At 49.0% G+C, this 15,087-nt stretch overlaps 1 long non-coding RNA gene across 7 annotated transcripts in view; it reads right to left on the reverse strand.

Annotated features, from left to right (window-relative positions):
• Window positions 1–15,087, reverse strand: part of LOC144781337 (uncharacterized) — a 103,565-nt gene that overhangs the window by 24,106 nt on the left and 64,372 nt on the right. For 2 of the 7 annotated variants that reach the window (XR_013600954.1, XR_013600951.1), the window contains exon 1: window positions 5,878–6,133. The exons of 3 other annotated variants lie outside the window; for them this stretch is intronic. This is a non-coding gene — a long non-coding RNA (uncharacterized LOC144781337). Of the gene's footprint in view, window positions 1–5,877; window positions 6,135–15,087 lie in introns of those variants that run through there. 2 more of the 7 variants (XR_013600955.1, XR_013600953.1) reach the window with 2 other exon arrangements.

The following is a 15,087-nucleotide window of genomic DNA, read 5'->3' on the forward strand; positions in this document are numbered from 1 at the left end:
TTCCCTCCTCAGAAGAAGAGCAAGCGCCTATTTTGTATTGCAAGCGCCACGCCCAATGGGCGATTTCACTCAGCGGTGGAAGTGGACGGGGTCGGGAGGGCACGGCGTGCCCCTACTTCTTGAATTTTATAGATTCCGTTCCCATACTTTCTTCTTTTAAACATGCGTCCCGAGCTGCAGAAATGCCAATGCCGATAGTTAACGCTCGGCTTTTGGGAAAGGGCGGAAAAGGCAGAGAAGGAAATGGCTCTGTCTTTTCCTCCGTGCCCGTAGAAGACCAGGACAGTGTTAAGTTCTCCTGCGGCTGGTAGTTGCCCCCACCCGCTCTCTTTGTTCCCCACACAACAAAACGTTAAAAAAGTGAATGAAAATACAACAAAAGCCTCATTTACAAGTACTCAGTCTTTTAAAGACCTGTGAAGTACTTGGGTGCGGCTGCAATTAGACGTCGCCAGCCAGCCCCGAACCTGTCTCAGCCCGGGCTGACACACAGGATTGGGGGGGGGGGGGGGGGGGGGGGGAGATGGGCAGGGGACAAATGTGCTTACTTTAAACAACTGCTCCGAGAAGCTGAGGTGGGGATGGTGTAAGGACACAACAGGGCCTGTATGCTGGCAGTGGTGAGCGTTCCTTGGTACCCTGTGACATGAAAAGAGGGTGGGGGAGGGACAGGCGGGCGGGGACCAGGAGCCAAGGCCAGATTGTGCTTGCAGCCTAACCCTGGTGTGATTTTAACGGCAAGTAAAATCAGTTCCGTTGTTCTCACACCTGGGAAACCCGGGTGAAGGTTATAATTGGGTGGAAGTTAATAATATCCCACCCAGGCATACTGCCCCTTTCAATTTATCATTTGAGCACAAGAGTGTGTTTCCGAACATTAGTCCTGATTTCAGTAGACACCCTGGGCGCTTGTCTTGCTTTTTGAAACGTTCGTGGTTATATCCCATATGTCCCACATTCAGTAAGAGTGTGGGGGGCTTGAATTCTGACTGTAGCTATTGAGTGAAAATGACTCCTCAGTGTCAGTTATTGCAATGATGCTGTCCGTGTGTATTTTTGCATTAGGCCACTATGGCATCACCAATCTTTATGTCGATAGATGTCCTTGTATGTGAAGAGCATTGCACATCTGTGCGTTGGATGCTCATATCCACATTTCGGCAACTAATGTGTGTTGCTGTGTACAAGTTGGAGTGAAGGGTTGCGCGGTCCCCTCGGCAGCCATAGACTGTGACCCAAATCATTAGCGCAGTGAGGAACCATGCCACGCCCCCAAGACACCACATCCCCTCCGGCTTCGACACTCTCCTCTCCATCTTTCAGGAAGTTCCTGTACCCCCGGCGTCACTATCTGCTGAACTCTACCTCATTTCCTCACCATATTACCCTTCACCGAGCTTAATTACTGTCACTAAATTGTAAGCAAACCTCGGTTCTTCAAACATGTAGTCTATAATGTGATAAAATAAAGAAATAGCACAATCGCACCCACACTGATTAACAAAGTATGGAGGACAATCAGTTCAATCAGTTCTCTTAGAGTATCTCCTGTAAGTACTGTACATCACAGTGGGGGGTGGCACATTGGACAGAGAGCCTGTCTTCTCGTTGTCTTGTGCAGGAGGGGGCGAGGAGCCCAAGATGATACTAGAATACTGCATGCCACCCCTATGCCCACCCTGGTGGATCCTGTTCCCTCTCTTGCCCTCCCCTCAGTGATGGCTCCTGCCACCCCATGTGGTGGCTCCAGTCCAGCCCCCCCCCCCCCCCCATCTGTGAGGGCTCCTGTGCATGGATGATGAGGGTAAGCACGCACAGATGGATGGATGGATGATGAGGGGAAGGACGGATGGATGGATGGTGGGTGAAAGGATGGATGGATGGAGAGTGGGTGGGTGATGGATGGATGGTTGGATGATGAGTGGGTGGGTGAAAGGATGGATGGATGATGGGTGGGTGAAAGGATGGATGGATGGGTGGGTGGGTGGATGGTTGGGTGGATAATGGGTGGGTGGATGAGTGAAATGATGGATTGATAAGGGCATGGGTGAATGAATGGACGTATGAGTGAAAGGGTGGGTGTAAGGATGGATGAGTGAGTGAAAGGGAGGGTAGATGGACAAAAGGATGAATAGATGTGTGAAGGAGTGAAATGATAGATAGATGGATGAGTGATAGGGTCAATGGATGGATTCATGAGTGGATTAGTAGATGGATTTATGGATGGAAGGATGGCTAAGTGAAAGGGTCGATGGAGAGAGAGAAAGGGAGGATGGATGGCTAAAAGAGTGGATGGGTGGAAGGATTAGTAAGTGAAAGTACGGCCGGATTGGTGAAAGGGTAAATGGCTGGATGGATGAGTGAATGGATGGATGGGATGAAGAGTGGATGGATAAGTGTACAGATGGATAGGGTGAAAGGGTGGATAAATGGATGGATGGATAATGGAGGATGAGTGAAAGGATAGATGAAGGGATGGATGAGTGAAATGATAGATGGAATGGTTGAATATGTTTGGAAATGGCTGTGCTTACTTATATACTATTGCGCGACCTCTGTTGTATCTGTAAAACTTGCATTTTGTCCTGAATTTTGACCTCCTGTCCTGAATTTGTGTCCTGAATTTTGACCCTTTGTCCTGAATTTTTACACTCACCGTCCTGAATTTGCACCAATGCCAGTTGGTCACCCTAACTCACAGACCACTCGGCAGAACCTGCACTGTCTCTCCTGAGCACGTGACAGACATACACTGCTATGCTGCCTACTGTGCTGACTTCAGAAGGATGAAGGGCCAGGTTAGCCCAGCTGGGATTGGAACCACTGCCTGGAGGCTAAAGGGCAGTCTCTGCAGTAGGCGCACAACCCACTGACCTATCCAGGCTGAACACTATCATTTTCCGACATAGTCTGTGCTGCTCAGCCGCTCACTCCCTCTCATCCATTTGTCCACACCATGCGATATCAAGTGAGTGACAGTTTTCCTGACAGACCAACTTTGATTTCAGTGTACAAAATGTAAGTTATCTGATTAATGTGGGAGGTAAACATATAATCCATGAAATAGAAGTGTATTTGTGAATGTTCTAGTCAGGCTACACGTAAGTTAATGGAGTGGCAAAATTGGGCTACTTTTCGCTACTTTGGGCTACCGTTTCGTTGCTTTTGGGCTTGAAAGTTGGGAAAAAATCTGGCAACACTGCCTAGGGGAAGCCGATCGTGGTCTAAGGGGAGCCGGTTGGCGCGTGTGCCACTGCTGAGGGGCACGGTGAACGAAGCGCCGTTTTGCGAGGGGGGGGGGGGGGGGGGAGGGCCGCGACCTTTACTCACGTAAAGGTCGCGGCCCTCCCCCCCCCCTTTTTAAAATGTGAAACCGGGCTCCCAGAATGCTGGCAAGAGGCGCATTCAAATTCGGCGAGGCTTAACGCTTGCCTGCCTCGCTGCACTGCCCGGCCGCTGATTTTAGAGTGCGGTCTTTCCATGTCTGGCACCTGTCGGTTTCCCTGCTTGTTGTGTTCCGGACAGCGACTTTGCGGTGAGTGCAGGGGTCAGTTTGCCCCGTCAGGGGCTTGTCTGGCGTCGGGTGCTGTTGCTTTCGTTCCCGTGTGGTTTCAGCGGCTGGTGAGTTTACAGTCGGCGATGGGGTGATACGATGCAGTCCGGGCGGGTGAATGTTAGGATGCAGAGGCACGCGGGGGTCTTGCGAGAATAGGAAATTGTGTTGTACAGTACCCTGCAGTCCGTGAGAAGTCATACAGGGATAGCACGCTGATGCTCTACTGTGCATTCTGGCAATTAATGAAATCATGAACTGTGTTTTTATGGGGGATGGTGCGGTGATTGAGGTTTTGGAGGGTGGCGATTTTGGAGTGAGCGACGGGACCGTGTTGGCGCCTTAATTCACTCGCGCTGGTCTTTTGGATGGGCGAGTATCGTTGTGGCCGTTGGCACATAATGATTTCATCTCAGAGTACCACACCAGGGCCTGAATATTAGCCGACTTGCGTTATTCATTCTAATTTTAAGTAATTGGTCTTAAGTCCGAGGGGGTGCTTTCTGAAGGCTGGGAGGGGATGTCTGAGGCTGGGAGGTGCTGGCTGGGGGTGCTGTCTGAAGGCTGGGGGTGTTTTCTGAAGTCTAGCTGGTGTTTCCCAGAGAAACATATACATGATGCTTGTGAGACGGAAGGCTGTGCCCCATTGAAACAGTTACCAGCAGTCTCTGCCCTTGTGTCCTTGTATGGCGAAAAACTACTTTAATTATACCTGGGTCGGAAAATGCATAAAACCTCATGTGTGAAGGTGCCTTTAGTCCAGGCTTGTCAGTAGTGTTTGTGGGGCTTAAGTGAAAAAAAACAAATGTGTAAGTCCAAGTTATTCAGTTTATGCAAGGTGCCAATAGCACCTCAATGAGAGCTAAAATGATGCAGTGTGTGTGTGGGGGGGCTCGCAGTGTGTGGGGGGGGGGCTCGCAGTGTGTGGGGGGCTCTGTGTGGGTGGGCTCTGTGTGGGGGGGCTCTGTGTGGGTGTGTGTGTGGGGGGCTCTGTGTGGGTGTGTGGGGGGGGGGCTCTGTGTGGGTGTGTGTGTGGAGGGCTCTGTGTGTGTGTGTGTGTGTGTGTGGAGGGGGCTCTACGTGGGTGTTTGTGTGTGGCATTTGCGAGAGATTAAGCTATTGGCATTGTAAATGACAATGCCATTTATTTATGTTAAAAAAAAAATAGCAATGTCAAGAGCAATGCCAATAGCTCTAACTTTAACAAAGGCAAAACCATTGCATTGTAAATGCTTGTTTTAATAACATTCCGCTGAAGTAGTGTTTTGCAAGGCAAGATGCAAATGTGGGCCGATTTTTAATCCCAATCCAACCCTGCCGGTGGGTGCTGGACGCATGGACTTCACCGATCGTCGCCAATTGTAGTAAGGAGGAGATGACAGGCAGATCGGTAAGTAGAAAAAAAAATTGTCAAATGAGGCAGCACCCACGACCGAGCGCTCCAGCTGCAAACCAGGATATCTGCCAACTGAATTAAGTTCGCAGAATCCTGGCATGCATCGTTCACGGCCCGATCGTGGAACCCTGCTCAAAGGATACAAAACCAGGAAGCATCCTCGCGCTGAAGAGGCTATACACTAACTACAGTTCACTGGCGGATTTCGAGTAGACTCCTAATTTAAGGATCCCTATTTATTTTTATTCCATTCCAGCATTGTAGTGGTTTACATCAGACCATAAATTTAAATAGAACTCATGGTCATGCTTCTGTTACTCTTTTTAGATAATTCCTGATATATATATATATATATATATATATATATATATATATACACATATAAACACACACATATATATATATATATAAACACACATATATATATATCGCAAACTTGACCCGAAAGTACTGGAGCGCTTTTCATGAGCGCCAATTACGTTACACAAGGACACGTCCACTTTTGATTGGCACGGGAGAATAAATGATTTGCCCAGTATCACAGGATGTTAAGCAGACGCCGAGACTCAAACCTGGTTCCCCAGCTCCAAGATCGGCAACTCTAGCCGTTACGCCGCATCCTCTCTGCCACTCACATTGAGGCTTCACCTTTCCAGAGTAATATTCCAATTTGCTAAATTTCCTGGTCACCGAGCACACTCGCAGCCAATCCGTTTACCACGTTCCATTCCGCGGTACTACGTCACAGTTCAGGTCTACTCTCCAACGAAGGTCAACTTCTTCCAATTTCTACTTAGCGAGAAGCAATACCGCACTGCACACAGAAAACACCGAGCTCTGCTCGGATTTCTTTAATAACCCAAACCAGACCCTCCTGTCGGCCCTTGGTCCACCAGCACATTTCTAGACTAACCGTTACAACACTCACCATGTTGCAGGTCCGGGATCTCCAACAGACTTTATGCTCCACAGAGTTACTGAACCCACACCGGCGCCTTGAGCTGCTCCAGAGACATGGAGGAAGTCTACCATGGATCGCCTGCGGGAACCAGTGAAAACGCGCTGCCGCTCGGGAGCGAGGACGAAAAGGGAAAGCATGTCTGCAGGAGATTTTGTTCAAATCGCAACCTTCGTTTTCTTCGACTCAGCACGTAACGAAAAACGCGGCTACTCTGGGCATGCGCAGGTCCGCGATACTCCTATTGGTTGTTTTACACTACTCGACATTACAATTGGAAGAGGGAGGCCATCATTCTGCACATGGAGCCATTTATGTCCTTTACTTGTTAAATTCGGGAAGTAGGCGGTACTTCCGTCAACCAATAAGATTAAAGGATGGGACAGCTCGTTCGACCAGACACAGACAGGCAGAGAAAGCACAGATCCGCCCCTTCTTGCAGTGAAAGCCAAGACTGAACACTCGGAGAATGGTAGCAAACGTTGGCAAAGCCAACAGGTCTGCGTATGTGGGATGCACTCATAGCTGCCAAGGTCCAGGGCCGGACTGGGAACCCAAGCAGCCCAGGCAATATTTTCGGACCAGCCCCTGAAGAAGGAATGCCTGGCCCCCGGAGGCTGCAAATGCTTGTCTGCTGCTTCGGTTACTGGGTGCTGCAGCTGCTTTTGCAGCAGCACTGTAAAACCAGCCACCAATAAAACAGGCCTCCACCCTACCAGCCTCCCGGGGAAATGCCTGATGCCTGGTACCGCCAGTCCGGCCCTGCCAAGGTCTCAGATTGCCATGTGTGACATTTCCAGAATTTCAATGTTATTAAGAGTGAACCTGCACAGCACACTTGTCACTCTTTCCTCCTGTATGGCACTGTTTGCTACCTCATGTATTTTGTTTGCTCACAATTGTCACTTTTACCTTATGTAACTTATCGTCGGCATTTGTAATTTTGTTCATTTGTCATTTTCTGTTCCTATTGTGAAGCGCTCTGACGCCTGTGGGTAAAGTCTGCGCTATATGAGTGACACTTTCTCGTGAGCAAAATTAAGCAATGAAGACGAGGGAAACATATAAATATCACAAATTACAACCATTTGTGCAATGAGATACTATACTAGCTCCTCAGTAAACCCCTGCTGCCCTCTGTTGCAGGGGGTGAAATGTCTAGTAGGCATTACTGCACTGAGTGAGGTGGACATCAGTGAAGTTTGAATGGGAGCATCTGAAGGCTGTGAAAGGCCTAGCGTTAGGAAGCGCTAATGTGCACACTCGAAAAGAGAGACAAAGAGGCGGAAATACATGGATTGAGACACACTAGGACATAGATACGGTAACAGACGCATATTTACAGACACTGGGATTTAGGGAGATAGACATGGGGGCATAAAGACATGGGCAGACTGTCACTACAATTTAATGCAGACACAGGGTGGAAAGGTACAGGGAACTCACTCCAAAAGGTAGGGTCGTGTTAGTGGGGCTCAAAGGTATAGGTAAATTGGCACTGACAATTACAAACACAATGCAGAAAGATAGAAACAAACTTAGAGAAACTGAAAGAGACCAAAAACGGGGTAAAAGGCTTAATAAATGAATGTGGCCTTGAGGGGGTAGTGAAAAGTGAGGACATGATGCCAAAATCAACTGCATGACTATGGCTTGCCCGGACCCAGTAACACGAGCCGTTTTTTAATCATCACAAGGCAGTACTTCTTCCTAGGCTAATGTTTACCCAAAGTCACCAGTCAATTATGCTACAAAAAGTCAGAGAATAGCATGTCTTAAAGCAGTCAAATTCATCTCTTACCTGGCTGGAAAGCGGAGTTCCAACTGCCGATAACACTGCAGCTGCTGGTTTAGGAAAGGGGTACAAAAGGGGGTGGTGATGGATGGAGCATCTGAACCAATCAAACACTCACACCCAGTCAAAAGATCTGGGTTTGATCCATCACCGTTCTTTAGCCCACTCTGCCACCCCAGTTCAGACATGGCTATATGCAAGTCAGTCTGACCCTGTACCTCATGGGAACAGTCCAGCCCGAACTGCCAAGCCATGCCTTCCCTGGACCGGAAACAAGCTTCCGAGGACCGGTTTCTGGCATTACAGCCGTCTTCAGCCCGGCTTGCTTGAATCCAGTGGCAAAGTGAGCAAGGGACTCACGTCTGAGCATACCCTACCACACTTATGGCGGCCAAAGCGGTACAAAAGGGGGTGGTGATGGACGGAGCATCTGAACCAATCAAACATTCACACCCAGTCAAAAGATCTGGGTTTGATCCATCACCGTTCTTTAGCCCACTCTGCCACCCCAGTTCAGACATGGCTATATGCAAATCAGTCTGACCCTGTGCCTCATGGGAACAGTCCAGCCCGAACTGCCAAGCCATGTCTTCCCTGGACCGGAAACAAGCATCCTGGAGCCGGTTTCTGGCTAATCAGCCGTCATCAGCCAGGCTAGCTTGAATCCAGTGGCAACGTGAGCAAAGTACCCACGTCTGGGCATACTGGGGTGGCTAAGTGGGCTAAAGAATGTGATGGATTAAACCCAGATCAGTTGACTGGGTGTGAGTGTTTGATTTGCTCAAACGCTCCGTCCATCATCCCCTTTTGTATCGCTTTGTTCGCCCTAAGTGTGGCAGGGTATGCTCAGACGTGAGTCCCTTGCTCACTTGGCCACTGGATTCAAGATAACCTGGCTGATGAGGATTATGAATCCGAAACCGGTCCCAGGATGCTTGTTTCCGGTCCAGGGAAGACATGGCTTGGCAGTTCGGGCTGGACTGTTCCCATGAGGCACAGGGTCAGACTGATTTGCATATGGCCATGTCTGAACTGGGTGGCTAAGTGGGCTAAAGAATGGTGATGGATTAAACCCAGATCAGTTGACTGGGGGTGAGTGTTTGATTTGCTCAAACGCTCCGTCCATCATCCCCTTTTGTATTGCTTTGTTCGCCCTAAGTGTGGCAGGGTATGCTCAGACGTGAGTCCCTTGCTCACTTGGCCACTGGATTCAATCAAGATAGCCTGGCTGATGAGGATTATGAATCCGAAACCGGTCCCAGGATGCTTGTTTCCGGTCCAGGGAAGACATGGCTTGGCAGTTCGGGCTGGACTGTTCCCATGAGGCACAGGGTCAGACTGATTTGCATATGGCCATGTCTGAACTGGGGTGGCTAAGTAGGCTAAAGAATGGTGATGGATTAAACCCAGATCAGTTGACTGGGGGTGAGTGTTTGATTTGCTCAAACGCTCCGTCCATCATCCCCTTTTGTATCGCTTTGTTCGCCCTAAGTGTGGCAGGGTATGCTCAGACGTGAGTCCCTTGCTCACTTGGCCACTGGATTCAAGATAGCCTGGCTGATGAGGATTATGAATCCGAAACCGGTCCCAGGATGCTTGTTTCCGGTCCAGGGAAGACATGGCTTGGCAGTTCGGGCTGGACTGTTCCCATGAGGCACAGGGTCAGACTGATTTGCATATGGCCATGTCTGAACTGGGTTGGCTAAGTGGGCTAAAGAATGGTGATGGATTAAACCCAGATCAGTTGACTGGGGGTGAGTGTTTGATTTGCTCAAACGCTCCGTCCATCATCCCCTTTTGTATCGCTTTGTTCGCCCTAAGTGTGGCAGGGTATGCTCAGACGTGAATCCCTTGCTCACTTGGCCACTGGATTAAAGATAGCCTGGCTGATGAGGATTATGAATCCGAAACCGGTCCCAGGATGCTTGTTTCCGGTCCAGGGAAGACATGGATTGGCAGTTCGGGCTGGACTGTTCCCATGAGGCATAGGGTCAGACTGATTTGCATATGGCCATGTCTGAACTGGGGTGGCTAAGTGGGCTAAAGAATGGTGATGGATTAAACCCAGATCAGTTGACTGGGGGTGAGTGTTTGATTTGCTCAAACGCTCCGTCCATCATCCCCTTTTGTATCGCTTAGTTCGCCCTAAGTGTGGCAGGGTATGCTCAGACGTGAGTCCCTTGCTCACTTGGCCAGTGGATTCAAGATAGCCTGGCTGATAAGGATTATGAATCCGAAACCGGTCCCAGGATGCTTGTTTCCGGTCCAGGGAAGACATGGCTTGGCAGTTCGGGCTGGACTGTTCCCATGAGGCACAGGGTCAGACTGATTTGCATATGACCATGTCTGAACTGGGGTGGCTAAGTGGGCTAAAGAATGGTGATGGATTAAACCCAGATCATTTGACTGGGGGTGAGTGTTTGATTTGCTCAATCGCTCCGTCCATCATCCCCTTTTGTATCGGTTTAGGAAAGGCAGCGGGGCATGTAATCGGCAGCCCCTCCCTTACTTACACTCCCTCTGCCGTGACTCGACCTCTCTCCTCGGGCTCGACTCTGTGTCCATGAGGCCTCAGCACCTTAAGCTGATATGCTTCCCACATCTTTAGGCCTTAGCATAACACATCAGTATGTCAACAATGCGTGCACGGCCGACTATGACGTAATTGTACCTGCACAACATTTATTTACTCCATCTGCCCAGGCCTAAAAACTAGTTCTAAAGTGTTTCTTTGGTTCAGGCGCGGACTCTATAAAAGTGCAAGAATGGACAACACAGAATATCAGAGATATTAAGTGTTCTCAAAACACGGAAACTGTAAACTACTGCTTATTCCCATACGCATTGAATACCGGGCAAACTGTAACTGAAACAGTTTAAAAGATTTTTTAGCGCTGCAGCAGCCCATGATGTTAATCAAAACTTGGATGGGTGGCTGGAACTTCGAGTCTTTACCTGACCCGCCTCCTTAGTCCAGGGCTGTCTGCTGTTGTCCAGTGACAGACACTGTCCTGGGCAGCCTCTGCAACCGCCGGTCACACGCTCCGTGTGAGCGCCTCGGCAATTAATAATTGAATTCACTACTGTACTGTACTAGATGGCGGCCTGGCCAAGGTGTGAAGAAGCAGCAGGCAGTGTTGCGAGCTCTCAGGCGCCATGCTGAGTGAGATGCCAGGCCTTCCAACGCCGGTAATAAAGCGCTGCACAGCCTAGGGCACTATTAGAGTTATAAATAATTCCGACGCGGACAGCACACAGAGTGACTGCCCAGCATGAGTCGCCGCAGATTCCTGATTCCTATCCAGCCTTGACTTCCTCACGTGACGTCACATCCCCCCGGCCGAGCCAGCCAGTACTTAACCACTGCTGAGGTCAGGCCCCGCCCGGGTGTCTCGGTATAGGGCCTAGCACTGCCTGGGCCGGGTGATGTCAGCACGACCAGCGGGCGGAAATTTCAATGCAGCCAGAGCAGGGCTATTAAGATACATTGTAACAGGCTGCAGCAGTGAGTATTAACCGTTACTGAGCCTGTGCTAGTGGCAGCACCCGGGTGAGCAAGTCTGCAGGGAGCAGCACAGCCGGAGCACAGATGTCACAGGTGCCTGCATGGGCGCTAATAGACTTTGACAGTGGCATTAAAATGCGTGACAATGCATTCCAGTGCGGTGTTGGGGAAGACCACACTGAAATGCATTAGTGTCACGTCTGATGTGTGATACTTGGCAGGCCTGTGCACTGGGTTTGGCAATGTTTTTGTTTTTTAGTTGTATGGCATGGTAATCTAACCGCTTCCGATGCAATCCTTTTAAAGATTTTTTTGGAGAGGTTTTAGAGGTTAAAGGCTTTTGTCAAGATTGTTCACAGTATGGGGCCAAATACTGGCATTTAAATAGCCCTATTTATTTATCCATGCATTTTTGTACAGGGCATACTTTACCCAGAGGTGTAATTGGCTAGTGTTTTACAATAGAACAAAGTAATTTACATAAGGAAAAAGAATAACTTGGTAGTGGTCATCACTACTTACATGTACAACTGTTACTCGTAGTGTAAGTTACAGATAGATTAACAAGTTACATATTCACTCAAGATTACATTTTACAAAAAGGTGGAGTGAATAGGGTTATCTCATAAATAATACATAATTACAAAATTGAGACAATCGTGGTAACAATCAGGGTCATGACCTAGGATGAGGGGACGTGTGCCTGCAGGGGGAGGAGAATTATTGATCAAAGTGTCTTTGGAAGAGAAGAGTTTCAGATCTGTTTTGAAAATCCGGAAAGAGGAAGTAGTGCAAAGGTATGGAGATAGCGAGTTCAAAATTCTAGTCACATTACCTGAGAAGCATTGCGCCATAAGTCTTTCCCTTTCGAAAGTTGGAGGTTCGAGCAGTAGATTTTCAGCATTGCATGCCGGTCTAGAGCCGCCTGATAATTTGAGTTTATTGGTCAGGTGGCGAGGGGTGGAAGTGTGTATGGCTTTATGCGTGATGCAAGCAGTCTTATAAATTGCCTAGCTACAATGGGAAGCCAGCTAAGAAAAATCAATATGAGTGTAATATGTTTGTTTCTTTTGGCCCCATAGAGGAAACGCCCAGCTGAATGGAGCATGGATTTTACAGGAGGCAGGTGGGTTTTGGGGAGGCCTGTAAGGAGAGAATGACTGTAGTCCAGTCTGGAGAGTACCAAGGATTGAACCAGTGGCGTAGCTAGGGGGGCCGAGGGGTGCGGGCTTCCCTGGGCGGCACGAGTTTTGGGGGCGGCGGCCTCTCCCGCTCTTGCCTGCCGTCTCGGGTGGCAATAGCAATTCCCCCCAGCCCCCGCTCCTTAATGTATTTGCCGTGCAGGAGGGCAGCAAACAGACAAAACTCTTGCCAGCACCCCCCCGCTCTTCACCGCCACGGGGTGGCAAATGCAGGGACCACCACGGTTGGCCAGAGGCCTCTCTATGCCACTGGATTGAACCAAAGTGTTCAGGTCTTTTTCAGGAATGAAACTCCGAATCCCCCAAAGAAGGCACAGTTGGAAGTGTGCATTCTTGGCCATGGTGTTGATTTGGGAATGGAGTTTGAGTCTTTTGGCCAGGATGACACCTAGAGATTTAGCACTGACAACAATAGCAGGTTTGATGTTAAGAATGTTCAGATTATCCATCCATGACTGAACAGGCGGTGGAGAGTTAGAGGTTGAGAAAAGAAGGAATTCGGTTTTGGAGGGATTCAGAATTAGATGATGAGACGTCATCCATTCTTGGATAGAGTTTAGGGTGGTGGCAAGGATTGAAATGTCGAGTGTGGAGGACACCTTTAGAAAGAGTTGGGTGTCATCAGTATGGAGGTGATAATGGATCCCAGACCTTTTAGTAAGCTTCCAAGCAGTTCCCAGGGTTGGATTGGGATTATAAATCGGCCGGGGCACGCTAAAATAAGTGGCCCACATTTGCATATTGCTTTTCTGCAAAACACTGCTTCAGCGAAATTTTATTAAAAAAAGGGGGGGTTTAAAAAAATGCACAAATTAATTTACACTGGTGAAACACACCTGAAAACAAGTGAGGCCACTTTTGCTCAGGCCCCCTGCTCCGCTCAATATGCATCCATGCCTTTGTTTATTAAGCACAACTACTCACCCGTAAGGGTCTCAAGGTGCTGGGGGAGGGGTATGGAGGGGGGGGGGGGGTTAGCAGGCTCCAGTCCATCAAGGGGGCGGGGGTCTGTCAAAGAGCCAGGTTTTGAGGTTTCTTGCGAAGATGGGGAGCGATGTTGTCTGTCTGAGGTGGAGCGGAAGGACGTTCCAGGCTCGGGCGCAAGGAAGGAGAAGCAGTGGCTTCCCGATCTGGTCTTTCTGGTGCAGGGAACCACAGCGTAGGAGAGCTGGGCTGATCGTAGGGTCCTCTGGGGTGCGTGGAATTTGAGTCAGCAGTTCAGGTATGTGGTCCAGTGTTGTGGAGGGCCTTGTGTGCGTGGGTGAGCATCTTGAAGGTGACGCTAGCTTCGATAGGGAGCCAGTGGAGTGTGCGCAGGTGCTGGTAGAGGTGGCAGTGGCTGGCTGGCCCAGCAAGAGAAAGGGAGAGACACCTCTGCCGTTGATAAACGGGAGGTAATGGATGCCCATCTGCCTCCAGAAAGTCCATTCAGGCACCCACTAGGCCACTGGCAGCATTGAACAATGCAGAAACCACCCAAATCGCCCGCCCCCCCAGGCTTCTCAAAAAAGCAGCCCACAGTTGGAATTCGGATACCGGCCTCTCGAGGATTGCCTGAGTGCCCACGTTACCAATTTGATGCTGGCAATTCCATGTAAAGATTGAATAGGGTGGGCGCAAGGCTCGAGTCTTGTGGGACGCCTTTATCCACAGCCTTTGATGAGGAGAAATAGTTTGCAATTTTTATCATCTGGGATCTAACCATGAGGTATGATTAAAAACATTTGAGTACTGTACCTTCAAATCCCATTCTTTGTTTTAGTGTGTTTGTTTAGTGCCTTTAAACGGGCACATTTGAGAAGCTCACATTACACTGTCAATGACATTAAAGAAATGCCATTTTTTAAATGTTGCATTCCTGTCCAGATGGGAATCTTAGCAACAGAAAAGAAGAGCGGGGAGCAGCATAAAGCAACATGTTGTAGGACCATATACAGTACCACCTCCCTAGGGGTTAGAGTAAAGTTGCAGCATAGGACTGCAGCCTATCATAGAAGCCCCCGACAGTTGCAGCTCTCTGGCAACAGCTTGAGCAAGTGTTACCCGGGGGCAGAGAAGATTTGCAGCAGCCTGAGATTAATGTTCATTGGCAGCACCGTGGGGACAGCGTAAAGCAGGAGAAGCACCATGGAACAGCCTAAACTAAAGTAGCAGCACCCTAGGTGTAGTGAAAGCTAGCAGCCCTATGGCACTGCATGAAGTTGCAGCTCTCTAGAAGCAGCTTACCTTAGCAGCATCCTGGAAGTAGCATAAACTAACAACACTCTGGGAGCATGAAAGAGTTGCAGCATTGTCGGTAGTAGTGCAAAGCAACAGCAACTTGGAAGACATGAAGCTCCAAAGTTGGCAGCTCTGGCAGTAATGCCACATTGTCTGCCTAATGAAATACAATTACTAAAACAAAAGAAAATCTTTGCAATAGAACGACAGCTTAGCATGGTGCTTATGTATGCACTACATTGCTTGGATGTGCCATAGCTGTCCTGCTGAAAAACATAATTTCAGTGGCAATGAGTGCTAGTGGAGGATAGCATGTATCCACATTTTTAGGTCTCAGCTAGACAGCTTATGCATTGTCTCTTCGAGACATGTAGTTTTAGGGCTGTCTCCTCATGTTGTTTACAGTTGGGCTAAAGCCCGCCCATAGGCTTATCATGTGTTCGCTAAAGTCACTCTCA

The sequence above is a fragment of the Lissotriton helveticus genome, chromosome 9 (genome assembly GCF_964261635.1).
Source record: "Lissotriton helveticus chromosome 9, aLisHel1.1, whole genome shotgun sequence".
In the NCBI taxonomy this organism is placed as follows: domain Eukaryota; kingdom Metazoa; phylum Chordata; class Amphibia; order Caudata; family Salamandridae; genus Lissotriton; species Lissotriton helveticus.